Raw genomic sequence first — 15,993 nt, 5'->3', positions numbered from 1 at the left:
TTTGTGGAAAACTCTTAAACTCATCAGGTACTGCAATGAAACTTCTAGCATTGGTGATTAGCATACTAATATGTACTGGGCAAATTTATAATTGTTAGTAATTTGCAATGGAGTCTTTTCATTCTGATATTCAAAGTATTTTACAAACACTAAACCTTTCAAAATCTCTCTTATAATAGGTATTGTTAAATTAATTCCATATTTCATATGAAAAAACAAAAGCTGAGGGAGGCAAAGTTACTTACCTAAGACCACATAGTATTTAACTGATGGAACCTGAGTAGTTCCAAATTTCTGTTACTCAACTCTAACCCCCATATAAAATAAAATCAGTATAATGCTAAGAAATACTGTTGTACCTCCAAGAATAAACTTGACAATAGAAATATTGTCATGGCAGTTTAAAGAAATGTCTTTATTAAAATGAGTATTTCAAGGTAAAATCCTCTAAGTATAAACATATTTATATAAGATATTTATATTTAAGAAGATAGTAATTTCATTCAATATTTTGTTTTTAATATCATGATCATTAAATTACATAGATTCTCTTCTGGTAAGCAAAGTGCAAAAAAAGCCAAAATTGGTATAGACTGTGATTCAAATACTCTTTCATATAGCCAGGGTGATAAACTACTTATTTATTGAACTTGACTGTTTAAATATAAAAATGATTGTCCTAATGGAGAGAGCCCCTAAACAAAAGCAAGTAGCTCCTTTTGCATAAAAGACTTCTACATTATTTTGTATTTTAGTGAACAGTGTTTTTTTCTATTGTAATTTCTGATTAGATATCACATTATTTATGAATTGTTTGTTATGGTAGGAGTATAGTATCTTTTGGAAGAATTTATCTTAGTATATATTAACCAATGAGTCAATTAAGATGAGCCAATTTCAATATTATCCTTAAGTAGTATTACCATTGCAATACTAGAATAGACATATCCCAGACCATTAAAAACCTGACAATTCTTTATCCAGAAAAAACAAGCAGACAAAATATTTACAAAACTGTTAAAAGATTGGGGAGCTAAAGTAGTGGCAAATGCATTACTCTGAAAATCCTCACACATCCTCCGAAAACCAATAAAGATGAACAAATAAGACTACACATAACCAGGCTGGGCACAGTGACTCACACCTGTAATCTCAGCACTTTGGGAGGCCGAGGCGAGTGGATCACCAGAAGTCAGGAGTTCAAGACCAGCATGACCAATATGGTGAAATCCTGTCTCTACAAAAATACAACAATTAGTCGAGTGTGGTGGCACGCGCCTGTAGTCACAGCTACTTGGGAGGCTGAGGCAGGAGAATCACTTGAACCCGGGAGGTGGAGGTTGCAGTGAGCCGAGATGGCGCTCCAGCCTGGGTGACAGAGCAAGACTCTGTCTCAAAACAAAACAAAACAAAACAAAACAAAACACTGTACATAACCATATGTTAATGTTAGAATGCAGAGAACGTTCCAACTTCAAATTATCTGTAAGTAGAAAAATACATACTAAATCCTAGCCAGCCATTATTCATGCCTTTGTGCAAGCTGTGGTGGAAAGCAAGGGTGATCTGGGAAAAACTGCACAGGAGAAGAAAGAAGCTAGTGACAGGCTTAAGATACTGATCTAAAGACATTTCCAGATGAACTTCCTCCTGAGAAATACTGATAGATCAGAGGAGACTACAGGGAAGGGACTTAAAAGTGTATATGGGACTCAAAAAGGCAGTTTTGGAAAGGCACTCATTAGGGGAGAAGAGGGTAAAAAAGGAAGAGATAAATGCCCTCTGAAAACTAAACAGTTAAGAAAAATATAGAAGGGGAAAATTTAGGATCCTGCAAGACAGAAAAAATTTTTTTAATTGGAGGACAAATCTCACACTGCCTTTGCCTCCACATCCAACTAATAAAGAAACCATACTTTACTAAAAGCAGAAGCCATTTTTGAACTAGGAATCTTGTAAACTATTTCAAACAGCCAGTCCTGTTCACAGAAAAGAAGAAGTGACAGGACCTTTAACTATATATAAACAATTTTGAAAGAAAATAGAAAATGAAGGTAAAATAAAAAATAGGAAATGAGGTTCATTTGATGAAAATACCTATAACCCCCTCCTGAGAAACACAGGCGTAAAGATAGATATATAGACCAGGTGTGGTGGCTCACACTTGTAATCCCAGCACTTTGGGAGGCTAAGGCTGGGGGATCACTTGAGGTCAAGAGTTCAAGACCAGTCTGACCAGCATGGTGAAACCGTGTCTCTACTAAAACAAAAAGACTCAGCCAGGCATGGTGGCATGCGTGTCTGTATTACTAGCTACTCAGGAGGCTGTGGCAGGAGAATCACTTGAACCCAGGAGGCAGAGGTTGCAATGAGCCAAGATCATGCCACTGCACTCCAGCCTGGCCAACAGAGTGAGACTCCATCTCAAAAAAAAAAAAATATATATATATATATATGTATATAGATCAATGGAATAGAACTGAGACTTTATAACTAGACCCTTATATTTATGGTCAATTCATTTTCTTCAAGAATGCCAAGATAATTCAATGGGGGAAGAAAAATCTATCTAACAAATGATGCTGGGATAAATGGAAATTGACATGCAGAGAATGAAGTTGGACCCCTACCTCACACCATGCACAAAAATTCATTTAAAAATGGATTAAAGATCTAACTTTAAGTACTAAAACTATACAACTTGTAGAAAAAATTGTAATGTGAATTTTACATGTAAGTATTCTTGACCTCGGACTTACTAGTGGTTTTTTTTTTTAGATATGACACCTTCAAGTATAAGCAACCAAAGAAAACTAGATAAATTCGACCTCATAAAGTAAAACAAACAAAAACCTTTTGCTTCAAAGGATACCATCAAGCAAGTGAAAAGACAACACATAGAATGGGAGAAAAAGGTTGTAAATCCTATATATGACAAGGCACCTGTATCCAGAATAAAGAACCTCTTAAAACTCAACAATAAAAACACAAATAATCTAATTGTAAAATAGCTTACAATCATTATTGTAAAATTAGCAAAGGATTTAAATAGATATTTTTCTAAAGAAGACATAAAAATAGTCAATAAATGTATAAAAAATAGACAATAAATGTATGCTCAGCCTCAGCAGTCATTAGGGAAATGTAAATCAAAACCACAAGAGAAGTATTTATTCACACACACTAGTATGGCTACAATAAAAAACCTAGACAGTAAAAAATGTTGATGAGGACGTAGAAAGTTGGTACCTTCATATATTGCTGGTAGGAATGTAAAATGGTGCAGCTGTTTGGGAAAGCAGTTTAGCAGTCCTCAAAAGTTTAATTATAGTTACCATATGACTCAGCAATATCGTTACTAAGTATATACTCAGGGGGACTGAAAACACATGTCACACAAAACCCTATACACAAATGTTCATATCATAGTAGTCAAAATGTGGAAACAACTGAAATATGCAACAATGGATGAATGGATAAACAAAATGTGGTATATCCATCCAGTGGAATATTATTTAGCCTTAAAAAGGAATGAAGTTCTGCTGCATGCTGCAACATGGATGAACCTTGAAAACATTATCCTTAGAGATGGAAACCAAACATAAAAGGTCACATTGTATTATTCCATTTATATCACTGTCCAGAATAGGCAAATCCATAGAGATACAAAACAGATAAGTGGTTCCCAGGTACTGGGAAAAGCAAGAGGTAGGAGTGACTGCTAATGAGTATAGGGTTTCTTTTTGAGGTGATGAAAATGTTCTGCAACTAGATAGTGGTGTTTGTTTTATGAACTTGTGAATATACTAAAAGCCACTGGATTATATATTTTATGTATTTGTTTGTTAGGACTGTCATAACAAATAATACTACAGGCTGATGGCTGGAGCAGCAGAAATATATTTTCTCACCGTGTGGAGTCTAGAAGTCCGCAGTCAAAATGTCTCAAGGGTTGTTTTCATTCTCAGGCCTCTTGTTTGGCTTGTAGATGGCTAACTTCCCTGTGGCCTCACATGGTCACCCCTTGGTCTGTGTGTTGTCTGTGTCCTAACCTTCTCTTATAAGGACACCAGTCATATTGAATTAGGGCCCACATATATGACATTTTACCTTACTTGTCTCTTTAAAGGTCCCATCTCCAAATTCAATCACATTCTGAGGTACTAGAGGTGTTAGGACTTCCACACGTGAATTTAGTTGGGGAGGGAGACACAACACTTGAAAACCTAGGGGTGAATTTTATAATATGTAAATTATACCTCAATTTTGAAAAATATAAGAACCTACTTTTCTTTCCAAATAAGTTTGAAAACTTGAATGAAAAAAGTAATTTTCAGCCGGGCACAGTAGTACACACCTGTAAGTCCCAGTTACTCAAGAGGCTGAGGAAGGAGGATTGCTTGAGACCAGGAGTTTGAGGCTGCGTCTGTGAATAGTCATGGTACTCCAGCCTGGGCAACATAATGAGACCCCATCTCTTAAAAAAAAAAGATGGTCAGGTGCAATGACACACTTTGAGAGGTCGAGGTGTGAGGATCCCTTGAATCTAGGAGTTTGAGACCAGCCTGGACAACATAGTGAGACCCTGACTCTACAAAAAATAAAAACTTAGCCAGGTATGGTGGCACATGCCTATGGTCCCAGCTACTTGGGAGACTCAGATGGGAGGATCGCTTGAGCCTAGGAGGTGGAGACTGCAGTGAGCCATGATCTCACCATTGCGCTTAGCCTGGGAGGCAGAGTGAGACCCTGTCTCAAAAAAAAAAAAAGTTTATTTTTAAGGCAAATATATTTCATCAAAATTGGCCACATTTGAGAAAGTTTAATTTCTGTAGAAGAAATAGAAAAGAATATCAAGGATCCACCTCATAAAAAAGCACCAGTCCCAGATGGTTTTATAGAGATAATCTGTGAAACACTGAAAGATATTCTCAATGCTCTGTAAACTGGTGCTGAGCACTGAATGTGGATAATGCCAATTCCTAAAGACAGCACAAAAAAGAAAAAAAAATTACAAACCAATATCAATTGTATATATTGATACCAAGTACTAAATAAAATATTAGCAAACAAATTCCAATGTCATATATTAGGAAAATAAGCTGGGCATGGTGGCTTACACCCATAAACCCAGTGCTTTTGGAGGTCAACACAGGAGGATCACTTGAAGCCAGGAGTTCAAGACCAGTGAGACCCTGTGTCTACAAAAAAATTTGAAAATTAACTGGCATGGTGGCATGTACCTGTAGTCCTAGCTACTTGGGAAGCTGAGAAAGGAGGATGACTTGAGCCAAGGAGTTCAAGGCTGTGAGCTATTGTACTCTGTAGTACTGCTGAGCTGTAGTACCATTGTACTACAGCCTTGGTGACAGAATGAAACTCTGTCTCTACAATAAAATAACATATTATGACCATATGGGATTTACAGTTGACCCTTGAGCAAAACAAGTTTGAACTGCACAGGTCCATTTATTTGTAGATTTTTTTTATTTTTTAATTTTTTATTTTAAAGAGACAGGCCTCACTATGTTGCCCAGACTGATCTTGAACTCCTGGCCTCAAGTGATCCTCCAGCCTCAGCCTCCTGAGTAACTGTGATTACAGGCGTGTGCCACCATGCCCAGATTCTGCAGACTTGTTTCAATAAATATATTGGAATATTTTCTGAAGATTTGTGACAATTTGAAAAAACTTGCAGATGAACCACATAGCCTAGAAATATTGAAAAAAATTAAGAAGCCAGGCACAGTGGCTCATGCCTGTAATCCCAGCGCTTTGGGAGGCCGAGGTGGACAGATCACCTGAGGTCAGGAGGTCAAGACCAGCCTGGCCAACATGGTGAAACCCCATCTCTACTAAAAATACAAAAAATTAGCTGGCCATGGTACTGTGCGTGCCTATACTCCCAGCTACTCGGGAGGCTGAGGCAGGAGAATCGCTTGAACCTGGGAGTTGGAGGTTACAGTGAGCTGAGATTTTGCCACTGCACTCTAGCCTGGGCAACAGAGTGAGACTCCATCTCAAAAAGAAAAAAAAAAAAATTAAGAAAAAGTTAGGTATATCATGAATGCATGAAATATATGTAGGTACTAGTCTATTTTATCATTTACTACCATAAAATATACACAAATCTGATATAAAAAGTTAAAGCTTATCAAAACTTACACATATAAACATAGATCATACATGGCATCATTCACAGTGGAGAGAAATGTAAGCAAGCAGAATGATGCAGTATTAATAACTGCATAAATTTAATTGTAGCACGTTGTACTGCTGTAGTAATTTTGCAGCTGCCTCCTATTGTTATTGTGGTGAGCTCAAGTGTTCATAGTATATGCTTAAAAGGCCTTATGATACTTATCATCTCCAGAAGAGCAGTTCATCTCTTCAGTAAATGGCACTGTATCACAGTAAAAAGTGATTTTTTGCCATTCTCATGTATTCTTTATCCTGTTTAGTGTAATACCGTAAACCTTGAGTAACACTATAGGATCCATACCAAGTGCTACTAGTGATGCTGGAGTTGCTACCAAGAAGCAGTGAAGTCATGACATTACAATAAAAAGTCGAATTGCTTGAGATGTACTATAGATTGAGGTGTGCAGCTGCAGATGCCTTTTTTTCCATTTCAGACAGGCAGTTCTGTAAACAATCTTGTAAACAGATGACATAAACTTACAGTATCAGTAAATACAGTACAGTATTGTAAATGTATTTTCTCTCCCTTATGATTTTCTTAATAACCTTTTCTCTTGCCTACTTTATTGTAAGAATACAGTATTGTATGTAACATAAAAAATATGTGTTAATTGACTATGTTACAGGTAAGGCTTCTGGTCAACAGTAGGCAATTAGTAGTTAAGTTTTTGGGGAGTCAAAAGTTATGTGCACATTTTCACCTGAGTGGGGAGTCAGCACCCCTGCCCCCACATTGTTCAAGGGTCAACTGTATTCCAAAAACACAAGATTGTTTCAATATTAGGCAATCCATTAATATACCATATTAATAAATACAGGGATAAATCATATAATGATCTCCGTAGATGCTGCAAAGACCTTTAACAAAAATCAGCATCTTCTGATAAAAGCACTCAAGAAAATAGGAATTGATGGGTATTTTCTTAACATGATAAATATATATACACACCTTTCATGTATAGGTGTATGTATATATACACACACACACACCTTAAAGTCATCATCATAATGGAAAACACCAAGGACATTTTTACTAGTACCATCAGGAGCAAGGCAAGGATATCTAGTAATTACACTATTATTCATCATATTACTGGAAATATTAGCCAATACAGTTAAACAAGAGGAATCAGTAGAAGTACAACAGAAAAGAGGAAATAAAACTCTCTCTATTTGCAGATGATATGATAGTATATCTGGAAAACCCTAGAGCAGGGTTTAGCAAACTGAGAGCCAAATTTAGCCATATATACTTGGTTTTGTATTGCCTCTGTCATCTTTTGCACTACACCAGCAGAGTGGAACAGTTGTGATAGGAACTTTTTGGCATACAAAAATGAAATATTTACAGTCTGGTGTTTTTACTGAAAAGATACAGTGTGCGGACTTCTGCACTAGAAAATCAATGGTAAAACTAACTCAAATAATAAATCAGTAACTAGTAGCCTATAAAATTAGCATTCAGAAATTAATATTTTATATATATATGTATCAATAACTACCAGTTAGAAAATAGAGTGGTAAGGGAAAGCCCAATTAAATAACAATGAAGAAGATAAAATACTTAGGAATAAATGTAGCCAGAAGTATGTAAAAGCTATTTGAGAAAAGCTTTAAAATACTTGTGAAAGACAATCTCAATAAAAATACCAACATGGCCTTTTGCTTCTATGAGCAGCACCACGGCAGTTGGCAAGAACAAGCGCCTTATGAAAGGTGGCAGAAGGGAGCCAAGACAAAAGTGGCTGATCTATTTTCTAAGAAAGATTGTTATAATGTGAAAGCACCTGCTATGTTCAATATAAGAAATGTTGGAAAGACGCTAGTCACCAGGATCCAAGGAACCAAAACTGCATCGGATGGCCTCAAGGGTCATGTGTTTGAAGTGTGTCTTGCTGATTTGCAGAATGATGAAGTCGCATTTAGAAAAATTCAAATTGATTACTGAAGACATTCAGGGCAAAAACTGCCCAACTTCCATGTCATGGATCTTACTTATAACAAAATGTGTTCTATGGTCAAAAAATGGCAGACAATGATTGAAGCTCCTGTTGATGTCAAGACTACTGATAGTTACTTGCTTCATCTGTTCTGTGTTGACTTTACTAAAATACGCAACAATCAGATATGGATGACCTCTTATGCTCAGCACCAGCAATTCTGCCAAATCTGGAAGAAGATGATGGAAATCATGACCCAAGAGGTGCAGACAAATGACTTGAAAGAAGTGGTCAATAAATTGATTCCAGACAACATTGGAAAAGACATAGAAAAGTCTTGCCAATCTATTTATCCTCTCCATGATTTCTTCGTTAGAAAAGTAAAAATGCTGGCTGGGAACGGTGGCTCATGCCTCTAATCCCAGCACTTTGGGAGGCTGAGGTGGGCGGATAATTTGAGTTCAGGAGTTTGAGACCAGCCTGGCCAACATGGTGAAACCCCATCTCTACTAAAAATACAAAAAAATAAGCTGGTCGTGGTGGTGTGCACCTGTAATCCCAGCTACTCAAGAGGCTGGGGCTGAGGCAGGAGGATGACTTGAACCTGGGAGGCAGAGGTTGCAGTAAGCCGAGATTGTGCCACTGCACTCTAGCCTGGGAGACAGAGTGAGACTCCATCTAAAAAAAAAAAAAAAAAAAAAGGAAAGTAAAAATGCTGAAGAATCCCAAGTTTGAATTGGGAAAACTCATGGAGCTTCATGGTGAAGGTAGTAGTATTGGAAAAGCCACTGGGGATGACACAGGTGCTAAAGTTGAATGAGCTGATGGATATGAACCACCAGTCCAAGAATCTGTTTAAAGTTCAGACTTATAATAGTGGCAAATAAAAAGTCCTATTTGTGAGAAAAATACATGCTCTTTTATGGAGCTAGACAAGTTGATGTAGAGTAGAATTCTAGTTGGGAATTGTTTCAGGCAAAAATCATTAATGGATTTTACGGTATTTTGTGAAGAGTTGGTTACAAAGGAGGATGTTTTTACATACTCAAAATATCTCCCCACAAGATACTAATCAAAAATGGAAAAAAAACAGCAACTATACAGTGGACATACATGACATATACCACCTCTATCAAGTTGTGAAAGTTAACACTAACAGTAGTGGGACCAATAGCATGCATCTCGACAGGATTCACAAAGAAGAGCACATCGCTTCTGCCGTATTACTGCAAAAATGCATAACCTGAACATAAACATGAAGAACAATCAGTAAAGCCCAAATTGAGGGACATTTCACAAAATAAATGGTTTGTACTTTTCAAAAATGTCAAGGTCATGAAAAACAAAGACTGAAGAATGCATTCCAGATCAAAGAAGTCCAAAGAGGTATGACAATTAAAAATAATGTATGACCCTCAATTGGATCATGGGCTAGGATGGAAACAATTTTTATTTTATATTACTTTTTTCATATTTTTGTTACAAAATACATTAGTGAAACAATTGGTGAAATGTGACGGTCTGTATTGGATAGTATTGTATTAATGCTAATTTCCTTATTTTGATAAATGTACTTTTAACAGAAATATACATTGAAATATTCAGGAGTAAAAGGGAATGATGAAAAATATCTTTATAAAGGGAGCAGAAAGAGACTGATAAGTTAAATGTGGTAAAATGTTAAGTTTGGGGAATCTGAGTAACATTTATGTGGAAATTCCTTGTACTTTTTAAAACATTAATGTCTGGGCTGGACCTGGTGTCTCATGCTTGTAGTCCCAGCACTTTGGGAAGCTGCTTGAGCTTAGGAGTTCAAGGCAAGCCTGGACAACATAACAAGACCTCATCTCTACTAAAAATTAAAAAAAAACTAGCTGGGTGTGGTGGCACATGCCTGTAGTCCCAGCTACTCGGAAGGCTGAGGCAGGAGGATTGCTTGAGTTAGGGAGATCAAGGTGGCAATGAACTAGGATCTCACACTGCCTTTCAGCCTGGGTGTCAGATCAAGACTCTGCCTTAAAAAACAATAATAAAATAGAAAATAAACTTTTACTTTAGAATAATTTAAGATATGTAAAAGTAGATAAAAGAAAAAATCTGTCCTGTACTCACAACATTTCTGATACCAAATGTATCAATTTTCCACACCAAGCAATTCTCCAGTTTACTGTGGACACCAATGCAATTCAATTTTATTCTGATACTATCCACCTAGAGTTAGCATCAGACCCCACAGGCTAAATAGGGCTTAGTCCCACAAGACTGCCTCAATTCCAGCTTCAGACACCAATCAAAATCCCAGTTCTCCAGTACTTCTGACTAACTTGACTACAAATTGGGAGTTGCCATAACCTCTGCCTCATGTTCAACGATTTATTATAATAGCTTACAGAACTCAGGGACACACTTTACTATTATCAGTTTATTATAAAGGATGCAAATGCGCAAATAGATAAAGAGGCATATAGGGTGAGGTCTGGAAGGGTCTTGAGTACAGGAGCTTCTGTCTCCATGGAGCTTTGGACACATTCTGCCTCCTGGCATGTTAATGCATTCAACCTGGAAGCTCTCTGAACCTGTTAGATTAAGGTTTTCATGAAGATTCCATTACAGAGATGTGATTGATTAAATCATTGTCCATTGGTGATTGACTACAGTCTCCACCCTTTCTTCCCTCCCTCAGAGGTCTGGGGGAAGGATTGAATGTTCGAACCATCTGATCACATGGTTGGTTGCCCTGGCAACCAGCCTCTGTCTTGAGGCTGTTCACCTTAGTAGCATAAATTCAGGTATGGTTGAAAGGAGCTTGCTATGAATAGCAAAACATTCTCCTCCACCTCATTATTACTCAAGAAGCTTCCAGAGTTTTATAAAGTTTGTGCCAGGAATTGGGGACAAAAACCAAATACTCTATTTTCACAGTTGAAAAAGAAAAAAATAATACAGCGAGTTATTATGTAATACACCTCAGTTTCAGTTTCCTCTAATGTTAATATTTTCAATTACTATGGTACCTTTTTTTTTTTTTTTTTGAGACGGAGTCTCGCTCTGTCACCCAGGCTGGAGCGCAGTGGCGCAATCTCGGCTCACTGCAAGCTCCGCCACCCAGGTTCACACCATTCTCCTGCCTCAGCCTCCCAAGGAGCTGTGACTACAGGCGCCCGCCACCATGCCCAGCTAATTTTTTGTATTTTTGGTAGAGACGAGGTTTCACCGTGTTAGCCAGGATGGTCTCTATCTCCTGACCTTGTGATCCGCCCACCTTGGCCTCCCAAAGTGCTGGGATTACAGGTGTGAGCCACCACGCCTGGCCTACTATGGTACATTTTTTTAAACTAAGAAACCAACATTAGCACATTACTGTTATCTTAACCCCAGACTATTTGGATTTCACCTGTTTTTCTATTAATGTCTTTTTAAACTCCAGACTTCATTCAGATTTCACTTATTTTTTTAATATCCCTTTTCTGTTCAAGATCCAATTCAGGTTACTACATTGCATTTAGTTGCTACATCTCTCAAATCTCCTCTGGTCTGTGATAGTTTCTTAGTGTTGTTTTTCATGACTCTGACAGTTTGAGGAGTATTGGTGAGACATTTGTAGGCTGTTTTTCCATTTTGGTTTGCCTTATGTATTTCTCATGATTGGAGTGGGGTTATTCGTTTTTTGGAAATAATACCACGGAGGTGAAGTACCCTTTCATTACAGCATATCAGAGGGTAGATGCTATCAACATGATCTCTCTGGTGAGGTAAATCTTGATATCTTAGTTAAGGTAGTAATCTGCCATTTTTTCTCTCTCTCTCTTTTTAAAGTAGCTCTATAGCTCAAGCTGGAATGTAATGATGCTATCATAGCTCAATGTAGCCTTGAACTCCTGGGTTCAAGGGCTCCTCCTGCCTTAGCCTCCTGAATAGCTGGGACTGCAGGCACATGCCACTACACTCAGCTAACTATTTTTAAATTTTTTGTAGAGACAAGGTCTTGCTATGTTTCCCAAGGTGGTCTTGAACTCCTGGCTTTCAGCGATCCTCCTGCCTCAGCCTCCCAAAGCATTGGGATTACAGATGGGGGCCACCAGGGCCAGTCTCTATTATTCTTTATTGTTAAATTCCAGTTTTTCTTGTTCTTTTCTTTGGAAAGGAGTCACTAAGTCCAGCCCGCTCTGAAAGGAAAGTCCAGCCCACTCTGAGGTCAGGGGGTGCAGTTAAGTTTCTCCTGGAGGGAAGAGTTTCTATATATCTTACATATCCTGTAAGGAAAATTTCACTCTTATTTATTATTTATCATGTATTTATAACAGTATGGACTTATGTTTGTTTATTTTATTCTTTGCATTATAGTGTAATATGGCATTATGTATAGTGTAATAATGCCATTATTTATTTTGTCACTCAAATTATTCCAGCATTGACCATGGGGAGTTCTCTGTGGTAGGCTTCTGTGGCCCTTTAACATGGCCCCATTCCTTTGTTTTTTGAGCATTGCCTTGCTTTCTGGTACTACAAGATGCTTTTGCCTTTTCTTCTATTTTCTCTCTTCCAGCCCTATAATCAGCTGTTTCATCAAGGTTTCTTTGTTCCTTTTATTAGAGAATGATATTTAGAAACCAAGATCTTGGCACTAGGTAGTTTGTACCATGTTTTCTTTAAGTGTAAAATTATTGCAAAAAAAATTTTAAGAGCTGAGTGTTGTAAGATGCACATCCCATTTGTAATTCTTAAGTGTTCTACCTTAGTTAAGCTTCAGTTACCAAATGTTACCTTATTTATAGATACTTCTTTCTAAATAAAAATTATATTTATACTTCACTTGGTATCTGGAAGTTGTTAATAAAATTACACTCAGTACAACATTTTTGTATATATTATTTGTAACTTTTTCCATAAGGTGGAAACACCTTGTCATGTTTTGTTCTTATGAAAAGCATAGAGACCTATGATTAAATCCATAAAGCTTTATGTAACAAAACTAATCAGTAAGCAGTCTAGTTTAATATGCATACATAAAAAGGCATAGCAGGGGCATAAAGGAAGGAGTTCTGGACATTACCATGACTCTTTTATGCAAAGATACCTCCACCCACAAATTCTACTTTAGTGAATAAGCATGATGAGGACAGCTTGGCCTGTTTGGCAGGAAATTCTGTGTATGAAAATATAGCATTTCTTACAGAAGGTTTTAAAAATACCTTTTGATCTATGATATATAAGAAGGTTACTACTAAATCAAATTATTTTATTCTGTATCATAGAAAGCCATTGTAGAAAATAAATGATTTCTTCCAGAATATTAGAATGGATAAGGAATGTGTGCAAATAAAAGTATAGATATGCTTTAACTTTTAGTGACACTGAAGAGTATATTACCAAATAATGTAAAGGGGAATATGAGTAAAGACAGTTACAGTGTATGGTCTGATCCCTGTTTCCCAGCTACTCGGGAGACTGAGGTGGGGGGATCACTTGAGCCCAGGAGTTTGAGGCTGCAGTGGACCATGATTGCACCACTGCACTCCAGCCTTTACAAAGAGAAAAAGAGATAATTCATCCTATCATTGTGTAGACAATATTGTCCAACTAATTACTACTTCTTCCACTTTTTCTTTATTTAGTGGGTAACCAAGGGTTAGTTTGTCAGTTTCTTAGAAAGCTAAATGTGTACTTACTACACAACTCAGCAATCTCATTCCTAGGTTTTACTCAAGAGAAATGAAAATTTTATGTTCACACAGAAAGCTGCACATCAGTGTTCATAGCAGCTTTATTCATGCTTGTCAAAAACCCTAAACAGCACAAACATTCGTCAGCTTTTGAATGGTTAAAGTGTGGTACATCCATGCAGTGGAATTATTCAGTAATACAAAAGAACAAACTACTGATAAATACAACAACATGGATGAATCTCATGTATATTATGCTAAGTGACGGAAGCCAGACTCAAAAGGCTCCTTACTGTAATGATTGCATTTATATGACATTCTGGAAAAGGTAGAAGTAGGACAGGAGTAACAGCAGTGGTTGCCAGCAGCTGGAGGACAGAGGGGTTGCCTACTGTGTAGGCCGAATCATGGCCTCCCAGAGACATCCACATTCGAATTTCTAGAACCTGAAAGTGTTACCTTGTAAAGCAAAAAAGGCTTTGTAGATACGACTGAAAATCTTGAGATGGGGCAGTTGTCTTGGATTATCTGAGTAAGCTCTAAATTTAATCACGAAGATACTTAAAGAGAAAAAAGGGTTAATAGGGGAGAAGACATAGCACAGATTGCAGTAATGTAGCCAGGAACCAAGGAATACTGGCAGTCCCTGGAAGCTGAAAGGAACAGGAATCAGATATCTTCCCTGAAGCTTCTAGAAAGAACCAGCCCGTTAACACCTTGATTTTAGCCTCATACAATTCATTTCACGCGACTGACATGAGGAACTATGTTTGTGTTATTTTAAGGAATCAAGTTTATGGCAATTTTTTATAGTAGCAACAAGAAAACTAACCCAACTACAAAGGGGCATAAGGGAATATTTTGGAGTGATGGAACTGTTCTATATTTTGGTTGTGGTGGTGTTATGACTCTATGTGTTTGTTATAACTTATAGAACAATATGCTAAAAAGTGTGACTTTAGCTAAGCATGGTGGCACATGCCTGTAGTCCCAGTTTCTCAGGAGGCTGAGGTGGAAGGATTGCTTGAGCCCAGGAGATTTGAAACCAGTCTGAGAGTTTGAGACCAGCCTGGAGAGCATAGCAAGAACCCATCTCTAAATAAAATAGTGTGAACTTACTGTATGTTAGTTATACTATAATAAACCTGACTTTTAAAGAAATGTTTTGTTCAGAACGTATTTTCCCAAAGAAAAAAAATTAGACATTAGACATGCTGCTTGGTGTCTTGGACAGCCCAAGGAAAGTCTATACATTTGTCGAAAGTATAATACAGATGGCAACTCTATACAAGTACATAGAGCATAAATAATAATGCTCCATGGGGGAAATGCACTCCGAATCCTTATACAGTTAGCCAAAAATAACAAAGAGATTTAAAAAGAAAAAAAAGATGATGTAAGGGAAAGTCTGCTGGGAGGACTCCTAGAAAGGTGTTGGGTGGGGGGAGGGGGGCGGGGTTTATCTCTAAAACAGAGATGCTTGAGAAGAAATGGTGCTTTTTTTCATCTTCTGGAATAATTGCAAGAGAATGTAGTGTTTGGAACTCCTGCAGCCAAGAAGAAAACAGGAAATTGCAGAGAAGTTGAGCTGGTATTCTATTATTGAGTTGATGGATTAGTCAACCCTGAAACTGTTCTGTCTTCTCGTTATATGAAATAATCAGTATTCTCTGCCCCTGCATCACCACCCAATGCCCCTACATAGTTGGCTGTGCTATTTTGCATAGCCAAGAGCTTCTGTGCACAGTATCTTCTATTGTCTCCCCAGATTTACTTCAGCATTCTCCATTCTGCACTCCATTCTGGATGGTTGAACAATATGAGTGGGCTCTCTTGCCTTCCAGTTTCAAATGTTTTGGCCAATAGAAAGAGCCTGAAGGCCAGGTGTGGTGGCTCACACCTGTAATCAGCACTTTGGGAAGCCCAGGCAGGAAGATCACTTGAGCCTGGGAGTTCAAGACCAGCCTGGACAATATAGTGAGATGCTGTCTACAAAAAATACAAAAATTAGCTGGGCATGGTGGTACATGCCTGTAGTCCCAGCCACTGGGGAGGCTGAAGTGGGAGGATTGTTTGACCCCAGAGATGGAGGCTACAGTGAGCCTCTGCAGTCCAGCCTGAGAGAGAGGGAGACTGTCTCAAAAAAAAAAAAAAAAAAAAGCCTGAGCAGGAAGCAAAGAAAACAGGAG

At 37.7% G+C, this 15,993-nt stretch overlaps 1 protein-coding gene and 1 pseudogene across 43 annotated transcripts in view; both read left to right on the top strand.

The window, feature by feature from the left end:
• The window catches only part of BAZ2B (bromodomain adjacent to zinc finger domain 2B), a 396,738-nt gene that overhangs the window by 14,249 nt on the left and 366,496 nt on the right, over positions 1-15,993 (top strand). The gene's annotated exons all lie outside the window — the stretch shown is intronic.
• Positions 7,765-15,155, top strand: LOC129031564 (small ribosomal subunit protein eS1-like; annotated as a pseudogene).

The sequence above is a fragment of the Pongo pygmaeus genome, chromosome 11 (genome assembly GCF_028885625.2).
Source record: "Pongo pygmaeus isolate AG05252 chromosome 11, NHGRI_mPonPyg2-v2.0_pri, whole genome shotgun sequence".
In the NCBI taxonomy this organism is placed as follows: Eukaryota; Metazoa; Chordata; class Mammalia; order Primates; family Hominidae; genus Pongo; species Pongo pygmaeus.
This window is presented reverse-complemented; position numbering and strand designations above follow the sequence as displayed.